We start from the raw sequence: 11,029 nt of genomic DNA on the forward strand, positions 1-11,029 counted from the left end.
ATGCCTGAACCGAAGACGGAAAAGCAAGTCCGTGGGTTTTTAGGGAGGTTGAACTACATTGCAAGGTTCATATCTCATCTAACTGCCACATGTGAACCAATTTTCAAACTACTCAGAAAGAATCAGGCGATCAAATGGAATGATGACTGTCAGAAAGCTTTTGACAAAATCAAGGAGTACTTACAGAAACCTCCAATCCTTATCCCTCCAGTTCCAGGGAGACCACTGATCATGTACCTTTCAGTCACCGAGACTTCGATGGGGTGTGTATTGGGACAGCATGACGAGTCTGGTCGAAAAGAGCATGCCATATACTACCTGAGCAAAAAGTTTACCGACTGTGAAACAAGATATTCACTGCTCGAGAAAACTTGCTGTGCTTTGGCCTGGGCTGCTCGCCGACTAAGGCAGTATATGTTGAACCATACTACTCTGTTGATTTCTAGGATGGATCCAGTCAAATACATCTTTGAGAAGCCAGCTCTCACCGGACGTGTTGCCCGTTGGCAAATGATCTTAACCGAGTACGACATTCAGTATACGTCGCAGAAGGCCATCAAAGGTAGTATTCTGTCAGACTATCTCGCCGAACAACCGATCGACGACTATCAGCCTATGATGTTTGAATTCCCTGATGAAGACATCATGTACCTGAAGGCGAAAGACTGTGAAGAGCCGCTTGTCGAGGAAGGACCGGATCCTGATGACAAGTGGACACTGATGTTCGATGGGGCTGTGAATATGAACGGTAACGGTGTTGGGGCGGTGTTGATCAATCCCAAAGGTGCTCATATACCTTTCTCTGCCAGATTGACTTTCGACGTCACCAACAATGAAGCTGAGTATGAGGCTTGTATCATGGGGATAGAAGAAGCCATTGATCTGAGGATCAAAACACTTGATATATTTGGAGATTCAGCTCTAGTGATCAATCAAGTCAATGGAGATTGGAATACAAACCAGCCACATCTGATTCCGTATAGAGACTACACCAGAAGAATACTGACGTTCTTCAAGAAGGTGAAGTTGTATCATGTCCCGCGAGACGAGAATCAGATGGCTGATGCCTTGGCTACTTTATCCTCCATGATAAAGGTTCATTGGTGGAATCATGTGCCACATGTTGCGGTGAATCGACTCGAGAGGCCTGCATATGTGTTCGCAGCCGAGTCTGTTAATGCTATTGATGATAAACCGTGGTATTATGACATCAAGAATTTCCTCAAGACTCGAGAGTATCCTGAGGGTGCGTCGAAGAATGATAAGAAGACCCTGAGAAGGCTTGCTGGAAGCTTTTATCTGAATCAGGATGATGTGCTATACAAGCGGAACTTTGACATGGTCTTGCTCAGATGCGTGGATAGACGCGAAGCAGACATGTTAATGCAAGAAGTGCACGAGGGTTCGTTTGGTACCCACGCTGGTGGTCATGCAATGTCGAAGAAATTGCTGAGAGCCGGATATTATTGGATGACTATGGAATCCGATTGCTTAAATATGCTCGGAAATGCCATAAATGTCAAATCTATGCTGATAAGGTGCATGTACCACCAAGCCCATTGAATGTCATGAACTCGCCTTGGCCGTTCGCCATGTGGGGCATTGACATGATCGGGAGGATAGAGCCAACTGCTTCTAATGGACATCGTTTCATCCTGGTTGCGATCGATTACTTCACCAAGTGGGTGGAAGCAGCTTCTTATGCCAACGTCACCAAACAAGTGGTTGCCCGGTTCATCAAGAAAGAAATCATCTGTCGTTATGGAGTTCCCGAGAGAATCATCACTGACAATGGTTCGAATCTCAATAACAAAATGATGAAAGACTTATGCAGAGATTTCAAGATTGAACATCACAATTCTTCTCCTTACAGACCGAAGATGAATGGTGCTGTAGAGGCAGCTAACAAGAATATCAAGAAGATTGTGCAGAAGATGGTCGTTACGTACAAGGATTGGCACGAGATGTTGCCTTTCGCTTTGCATGGGTACCGTACCTCAGTACGTACGTCGACCGGGGCAACCCCCTACTCCCTTGTGTATGGTATGGAAGCAGTCCTACCAGTTGAGGTGGAGATCCCTTCTCTGAGGGTATTATTGGATGTCAAGCTGGACGAAGCCGAATGGATTCGTACAAGGTTTAACGAGTTAAGCCTGATTGAAGAAAGACGTTTAGCAGCTGTTTGCCATGGGCAGTTATATCAGAGGAGGATGAAGCGAGCCTTTGATCAGAAAGTGCGTCCTCGGACATTTCAAACTGGCGATCTAGTTTTGAAGAGGATCCTTCCTCCCGGTACAGATAACAGGGGCAAGTGGACTCCTAATTACGAAGGTCCATATGTTGTGAAGAAGGTCTTCTCCGGTGGAGCCTTGATGCTTACAACAATGGATGGTGAAGATTTTCCTTCCCCTGTCAACTCAGATGTAGTCAAAAAATACTTCGCATAATTTGACCCGCTGGACAAAAAGAACAAAATAGTCCAGGCAAAAATGGGCATCCCGGCGAACCAAAAAAACAGAAAGAAAGGTTCGGGCAAAAATTAGGGATAAAAGGAAAAAATCGTACACCCGGTAAGTCGAAAACCCGCAAGGGCGGCTTAGGCAAAAATGGGTATCCCGGTGGATTGAAAACCCGAAAGGGCGATCCAGCCAAAAGAGGGATTAAAGCGAAGACTACAGTCTGAGTCATATGTACTTCGTCATGCTTCGTCAGCTGCCATCTCGACAGATGTGATCGGTCCAGTCAGTCTTCTCAGAAAGCAAGGAATTGGGAGGAAACTGATGATCTATGAGTTATAACCGAGTTGGGAAACAGTGGATGCCGTGTTCACGTTGCCATTAGGATAGTTTATTTTCCTTTTGTGCGCAATTACCTCTTTCTAGGAATTGCTTCCCAATGTACTTGCCTCTTCAGGCACACTTTCAATCAATAAAAGTCGTTATTCAGATAAGTTGCTCTCCTGTTTTTACTTTTACTGTTTTGTTTGCAAAAAACGTCCGAATTTTTGATAAACATTGCATACAAAAACATGAAGGCTACACAATGACGTGCAGGAAGATTAAAACATTTGAAAATCATTTTGAATGTTGAGGACACTTGACCGTATCTTGTCCATGTACTCCCTGGGGCATTTGTTGTTCCGATTTGCAGGTCGTCACCTGTGAATATTTTCCCCAGTAAGGTCGTCACCTGTGAGCATTCCCCAGCATTGCTTTCCCCAGACAGAAGCATTCTCCTAGCTTTGGATTTGTTTAAGCCTTCCCCAGCGAAGCAATTATTTCTCCAACAGAGTTCATCCCACCAGTGGATTGGACGAGTTTCCATAGCAGGTCGATACCTACATCCCCAGCTGAGTTATTTCTACTTGTGAACATTGTGGGTCGTCCCCGGCAGAGTAATAGATATTCCCCGAAGCAGAGTTCATCATATCTGAGGATTGTCTGAGCCTTATCCCCAGAGAGTTTCTTGGTTTATCTTCCCCAGCGGAATAGCGATTTCCTCAGCAGAACGATTATTTCCCCAAGCGGAGTTTTTTGTGGATTGATTGGGCTATCTCCAGCAGTTTACTGCTATTTCTCCCTAGCAGAGTTGATTCATTTCTCCCCAACAGAGTTGCTTTCTTCCTCCCCAGCGAGTTGCCTCGTCTCCCCCTAGTGGATTTGATTTGTTGGCTCCCCAGCAGCAGTTTGTTGCTTCCCCAGTGGATTTATCTTGAAGATTCCTCGGCACAATCGTCCTGTGTATTTCTCCCCGCAGAGTTCTTATCATATTGCATTGCATATAGTAATCATTGCATCCTCAAACTGCGTAGCATTTCCATTCCATATGGAGCATTACGCCATAGAAAAATTCAAACATATGCATTCATGTGTTCGAAACCACATCAGACCGTATTCCCCGGCAGAGGCGGATCATCTTTATTCAACTTCAGCACCAAGTCTGCTACAGTTGCTTCAACAGCATTCAGAATTGATTATCCCCACAGAGGTTTATTTCCTCACCCGATGGTGACAGATGGTTTGTTTCTCCCCAGTGAGATCCTCCAGCAAGTGATCAGTCTTGCCTTAATGTATCCCAGATATTGTTCTTTGTGATACCAGTAAGTGTCATGTCAACACCCGCGTGTGCTTTCTTTGTTTTGGTATCGGTAAACGCCATTGCTTCGGTGTCGGTAAACATCGAGTCTCACCCAGTCATCGGTAAATGTCTGGTCTTTTTTTTGGTGTCGGTAAACGCCATCGTTTCGGTGTCGGTAAACATCGAGTCTTCCTTTCAGTCATCGGTAAATGTCTGATAATCCCCAACAAAAATCTCCAGTAGAGTCATCTGTAAATGTCCTATTTGGTTTCCAGTTGCATTTTCTTGTCTGTCTCTCACCATAAATGTCCCATCCCAGTCATCGGTAAATGTCTGGTCATTCCTTTTGGTGTCGGTAAACGCCATTGCTTCGGTGTCGGTAAACATCGTGTCTCACCCCAGTCATCGGCAAATGTCTGGTCATTCTTTTTGATGGCGGTAAACATCATCTTTCGATGTCGGTAAACATCGTTTCTCATCCCAGTCATCGGTAAATGTCTGGTCATTCTTTGTTCTCTTGCTAATAAAATCAAAATCCCCAGAGGTCGTCGGTAAACGTCTTGTCTGGTATCACCACAAAGATTTTGTTCCTCCCCAAGCGGAGATGCCATCGGTAAATGGCTCAGTTTTCTTCGATATCGGTAAATATCGAGTTCCCAGTTGCAGCAGCCATCGGTAAATGGCCTTGATATCGGTAAATATCAAGTTTGCTTTGAAGCCACCATCGGTAAATGGTTTTGCTTCCTTTTCAACATCAAATTATTTTCCCAGCAGCCATCGGTAAATGGTCTGGCTGAAGTGGATGTCAAGGTCCCAGTTCTAACCATCGGTAAATGGTTTTGTTTTTCAGAAGTTCGTTTTTCCCAGCAGCCATCGGTAAATGGTCGTGCTGAAGTTGATATCGGTAAATATCAAGGTCCCAGTTTTAACCATCGGTAAATGGTTTTGTTTTTCAGAAGTTTGTTTTCCCCAGCCGCCATCGGTAAATGGTCGTGCTGAAGTTGATATCGGTAAATATCAAGTTCCCAGTTCTTTAGCCATCGGTAAATGGTTTTGCTTTTCTGAAGCTGTCATGCAGTTTGTCATCGGTAAATGACGTGGTTCTTGTATTATATCCAGTCGGTGCAAATTTCTACGGTTCTTTTGTATTCAATCCCTGTTTACCCTGAAAGTCTGACAGCCACTGCTATCATCCGTTCGGGTTCCCAGCTGATTGAATAGGGGCAGCTGTAGCACCTCAAATTTGCACCTATCATTGTGCATATCATTTCATATTAAGTCATAGCATATCATGATACATTGCATAGCATTGCATTGTCCTCAGTTGCCTCAAGAGCAAGCAAGCAAGAATTAGGTCAAACTGATCAGGAGATCAGTCAACCAATCAAGCAAAGGTGTTTCTCAAGGAATCAAAGCCCTAGGTTTTGTCCAACAAGTTCACATGACTTGGAGGTCTGTTTGAAGTGTTCAAGTCAAGGGTTGAAGGCTCAAAGGTCATCAGTTCATGTACAGACAATCAGAAACCCTAAACAGTCGACAGTCAGTCAAAGCAGTGGATGGTGGCCATTCTTGGGGAATTTGGGCACCATGATCAATAATCAAGAGCTCATATAATTTGGGACATCATTGAAGTCAAGGTCTCAAGGAATTAGGGTTTGGAATTCATCAGAAGTGGTCCAATCATCCAAAACCCTAGGAAAGTCAAAGTTGGTCAACTGTGGTTGATTCTATGGATTTGATGGATAGAAATGGTTTGAAGGAGCTTATTCATGTCCTAATAGGCCTCATTTGTCATGGCAATCAACATCATGGAAGAATTTGAAGCCAATCAGAAATTTTCCAGAAATAGCAAGTGGACCTGTAATTTCAACTGCCAAAAATGGAAACTTCTTGATCTTAAACTTACATCATGATACAAGCTCCAAATGAATTTTTGCCCAACATGAAAGTTGAAGATCTTGTCTTCCCATTTTCAAAAAGTCCAAGAACTCTCAAATCCCATGTGTGGTTGTCAAGATATGATCAAATCATTTTCACCAATTTTTGAACTTCAACAAGCCATATCTCTCAAACCATAAGGCCAAATTTGGTGGGGTTTTTTCCTACAAACCACATTTTTCATCCTCTTTCCAAAAATATAAATTTCATGACCTAAAACCTTACCATTCAAAATGGCATTTTTGGACCTTTTCATTTAAATTCAAAGTTTGACCAAACTTTGACTTTTTGATTCTTTGACTTTTTCTTGATTTGGCCAATTGGGAAATGTTCCATATATCATTTATGATTTGTTCCAAGCCTAAAATCATAATCATACCACCATTATGCTATCACTTTGGACCAAAATGCAAAAACTTGAAAATGTGCAAAATGACTTCATTTGGACAAGGCAAGTACAGCAGTCAAAAGCAACAACAAGCAGCAGAATTTTGGTCTGCTAGCAGCCTGATTGCAAGCCCACTCGTGTACCATACCACCCCCCATTTTCCACTTTGTCCAAATTAGCAACTTTGCAAATGAGGGCATTAACACTAAACTAGCTTACAACATGGATTAAGGATGGTAAACAGACTACATAAAGCCTTGCCTCTGCTGATTGCAACCCTAGCTTGACAGCCACACGACCAAAAAATCCTCTCATTCCCTCATTGTGCATTTTTGCAAAACAATATTTTCTGCAGAAACCATTCAAAGAAATCAAAGAACCCTTGCATCCTTCATCATCCAAACATCATTTGGAGCCTTGTTACAGCCTCCTTCACCAGCTGGGATTTCATCTTGGAGCTCTGTTTTCTCAAAGCATCAGCCATGGCATTTGCGAGCTCGAGCTGAATTTGAACTGGTTAAGTCAATTTCCTTCAAGCCTTCATCACTACCAACCATCATTGACAACTGTTTGAGCTTAAATCATCAATACACCACTGTTTCACATTTTCTTCAAAAACAAGTAAGTGAATCGACTTCCATTATATGCCATGCTATGATATGTTCATGAAAGATCATCTTATGCTGATTCTAAGGAAGTAAAGTTTGCTTGAAATGGTGTTCTCTTGATGGAGAAATCTGCTTTTCTTTTTTTGTTACAAATGAACTTTTGGTCGATTTGCATTGCTGGAGTTGATTTAATGAATTTGGACATTATATTCTTGTTGTTCGATGCTTGATGATACTGATGATATGCTTGTTCAAACTTTCTGGGTTTTGTTGAAATTCCATGATGAATGTGTGTTACTGCTGTTAAACCTTAAACTGTCCAGATTTTTTTTCATGCTTGTGTTTGTTTGTTGCTGAATAATATGTTGTTTGTGTGCTGGTCGAATTTGGTTTTAATGTTGATGATAACATGAAGATTTCATGGCCATGCTGTTGTTGAAACCCTAGTAATTGTCCAGCAAAACTTGCCCTGTTCACATGTTGCTAGTGTTGCCTGCTATTGTTATTTGTATTTGCTGCTAGGCAGTTGGCCATGCTGTAGACTGATGATTAGTGATGAACACATGATGTTGCCAAAACCCTGCTGTTTTTTAAAGCCCTAGCTGCCTTCCAGACTTTCTCCATTGTGTGTGATTTTGTTGCTTAAAGCTGTATGATGCTGTTTATCAATGCCATGTTAGTTGTTTATTTGTTGGAATCTCAATTGATGATGATGTTGATGTTCATAATGCCCTGCTGATTGAAAAAAACCAGAACTGGCATTCTTGTTGTGTGTTGTCGCATGAGGTTTGCATGGGATCTACTACACCATGCCATGATTATTTGTTGATGCTGGTTGATGTTTTGTTCATGATGTTGTTGCTGTTCGAGTGTGTGCTGCTTTTGTGAATGCTTTTGCCATGCTGCAAACCTTAGGGTTTCTAAAACCAGCAATTTGAGCTTTTTAGCTACGCTCTACTGTTCCATTGGCTGAGAGCCAATAGGAACATTTCATTTCCCTCATCAAAACGCTGTAGTTTAATTAAGTGACTGCACTAATTACACAATTGCCATCGGTTGACTTTGCTTTGACCACATTGCCATGCCATTTTGTTCATCTTGCTTCATTATTTCACTCAACTTAAACAATTCTTTTTTTAATTCAAATTTCATCCAAAAATTATGAAATTTTTTCCATCATGATCACAATTGTGTCCTCTATTTTATGGTGAATTTTAATTAATTTTCCATGTTCTGGATTTTAAATGATAAATGATTTTTCAACATGTATGCCAAAATGATACATTGTGCCATTTCAATTGTGAAATACTCATGTTGCATCCAATGAGCTTGAAATGTTTTGTGGTGAAACTAGACACATTGCCCTTCATTTCCATATAAAGTTTGTGCACTTATCATTTGTGGAGTGAGAGTTATGATTTTCTGAAGTTATGTGTTACATTTGGTGCTATACCATGATCATGTATTTTCCCAATTTTTGTTCACATGCTTCCTCTTATCCAAATGACCTCAAATTTTGCATGAACCATCTATCACATGTCTAGTTTGTGTATGAATTTTCTTGGAATTAATCATGCTGTTTTCCATTTATTTGAGGATTTTCTTCCATACTTGGTCATTTGTTGACTTTTTGTCCTATGCATTGCCATATCTTTTGTGAAATTCTCAAATCTTATTGTATGACCATGAAATTTCATATGTGATAACTAGACTCTTTGAGCTTTGCATTGGTGTTAATCTCATTCATTTCTCTTCTGTTTTCAAATTGATATGATTTTTTGAAATTGACCCATGCCTGTTGACTTTCACCATGCTTACTTGAATTTGGTTTGATTTCATGATTTTACTTGACTGCCTTCCTCTCATCCAAATGCCATGAAATTTTACATGTATACCATGTTAGATGTTAGGATTGAATGTGATTTATTTCATGATTTTTGAGATTGTTTGAGTTGACTTTTGAATGAAGTCTTTGCTGTTGACTTTTGTATGCTTCTCTTGCCATGCTTTGCATCCTTTTGCATATGAAATGACCATGATGCATGATATAATTATGAATCCAATTGAGAATTCTTCTTGAATGTTTAGACTTGGTTTGGGTTGACTTTTCCTTGCTGCCTTGACTTTTTCTTTCATCTTTGACCCTAGGCTAGTCCTAGTGGTCCTTCTGAGCTTATGTTGAGTTCATCTGTTTCAGGTTAAGCACCAATGCCTTGAGGATCATTCAAATGTGTTTTAGTTTGATTGTTTATCATATGCTAACACTTGTTTTGTAGGTGACTCATGTGCTTGAGTCTTTGTGCCTTGCACGATTGGTCCCTCTGTGGTTGACTATTGGTTCATTTCTTTTGATTTTGACTGTTGACTTGTTTACTAATGAGTTTGACTTTTGCAGGTACTTTAGTTGCCTAAGTTCTTTGAACTTGATTGCTTGCTTTGCTTTTTAGCATTTGCTTTGAGGTATAAATACTTCTTCTTCATGTAGTCTGGAGTCCCGGCTTGTTATTTTGGCCGGGCAAACTGTCTGAAGTCCTCCTTAAGAGGCAATGCCTATGTTTGTTTAAAATTGTCCCAAGCAGGAAAAGTCCTCATTTGAGGCAATTGGTGGAAGGTAGGGATAAGTAGCCTATCCCCCACTATTCAGTGTGTCCTCTTTTTGCTCCCATTACATGGTTGAGCATTGAGATAAATACCCAAGATCTAATCGAGTCAATAATGGGGAAAGAGTTCCATCTTTCTGGACTCCCCCACTTTCTATTATTTGATGCTCTCCCTGATCAGGGATAGAAGCAATGAGGCACACCCCTCATCTCCTATTCATCTGCTTCACCTTAGCCTCTCAATGGCAAGGTTAAGAGCAACCTTCACCCATTATAGTGGACTCTCATAGTCAAACCCTCTTGTGTGTGAGCCCCCTTGTTTGGCTATAGAGTGTGCTGTTTGATTCTCATTGATTGCTTGATTGCTTCATATGCACTTGCTTGCCTGTATGTTATGCATTTATCATCATCAATTGCCATTAATACATGAGCATCTCTTTGTCTGCTTGACATTCATTACTGTTGTTTACCCATTGAGGACAATTGTAAGTCCCACGAGTTGGCATTTGTTCCTATGATATGGAAGTGAGTATAAGTCCATCACATTGGCCACTCATCTTATCTTTGCTTGTTGTATTGTTTGTATGTGAGGATACAATTGTAAGTCCCACAAGTTGGCAGTTGTTTTCCTAGGATCATACTGTGTGTTAGAGTAAGTCCCACAAGTTGGCATCTGACATCCCTGTTCTGCTTTCTTTGTTTGTGAGAGGATGCAATTGTAAGTCCCACAAGTTGGCATTTGTTTTCCTATGATCATGTGTGGGTTAACCTAAGTCCCACAAGCTGGCAGTTGACTTCCATATTTCTTCATTGTTTTCTTTTTGAGGAGATTAGTGTAAGACCATTGAGTGGCCTCTGATATCCAGTTCTGTTTTAGGAGATTGGTGTAAACCCAGCCATTGGTATCCGATATCCGCTTTTGTTTGTGAGATTGGAGTAAGACCATTGAGTGGCATCCGGTATCATTTGTTTGTTTATTTCATCATTACTTACTTTCCATTCCAAAGGACATCCTTGAATCATTCTCTATATGATCTCAAGAAGTGAACCTCCTGAGAAGTTTTACAACCCACCCTCACTCATTCATCCTCATTGTGTCCTAGAACCCTTTCACACTTTGATCTTAAACTTGACATAGACATTGTGCAAACTTCTTCATGTTTTCAAACTAAAAACCTGGATTCAAGTCCTTGACTCTTTTTTGCAAACTCCATTTCATAATACTTCTTTTGAATTAATCTTAATCATACTTTGACTTCACTTTCATAATCACAATCAATTAACTTCACTCATTCACTTGTTTTGGCCATGTCCATTAATCTTTTCAGGCATTAGCCGTAGGTTTCAATTATCATTGTGGTTGATGTAAACCTCACCTTATCTTTAGTGAGTCGACAGTAAGACTTCCGTACCGAAAA

This window comes from Lathyrus oleraceus, unplaced genomic scaffold (genome assembly GCF_024323335.1).
Source record: "Lathyrus oleraceus cultivar Zhongwan6 unplaced genomic scaffold, CAAS_Psat_ZW6_1.0 chrUn0063, whole genome shotgun sequence".
In the NCBI taxonomy this organism is placed as follows: Eukaryota; Viridiplantae; Streptophyta; class Magnoliopsida; order Fabales; family Fabaceae; genus Lathyrus; species Lathyrus oleraceus.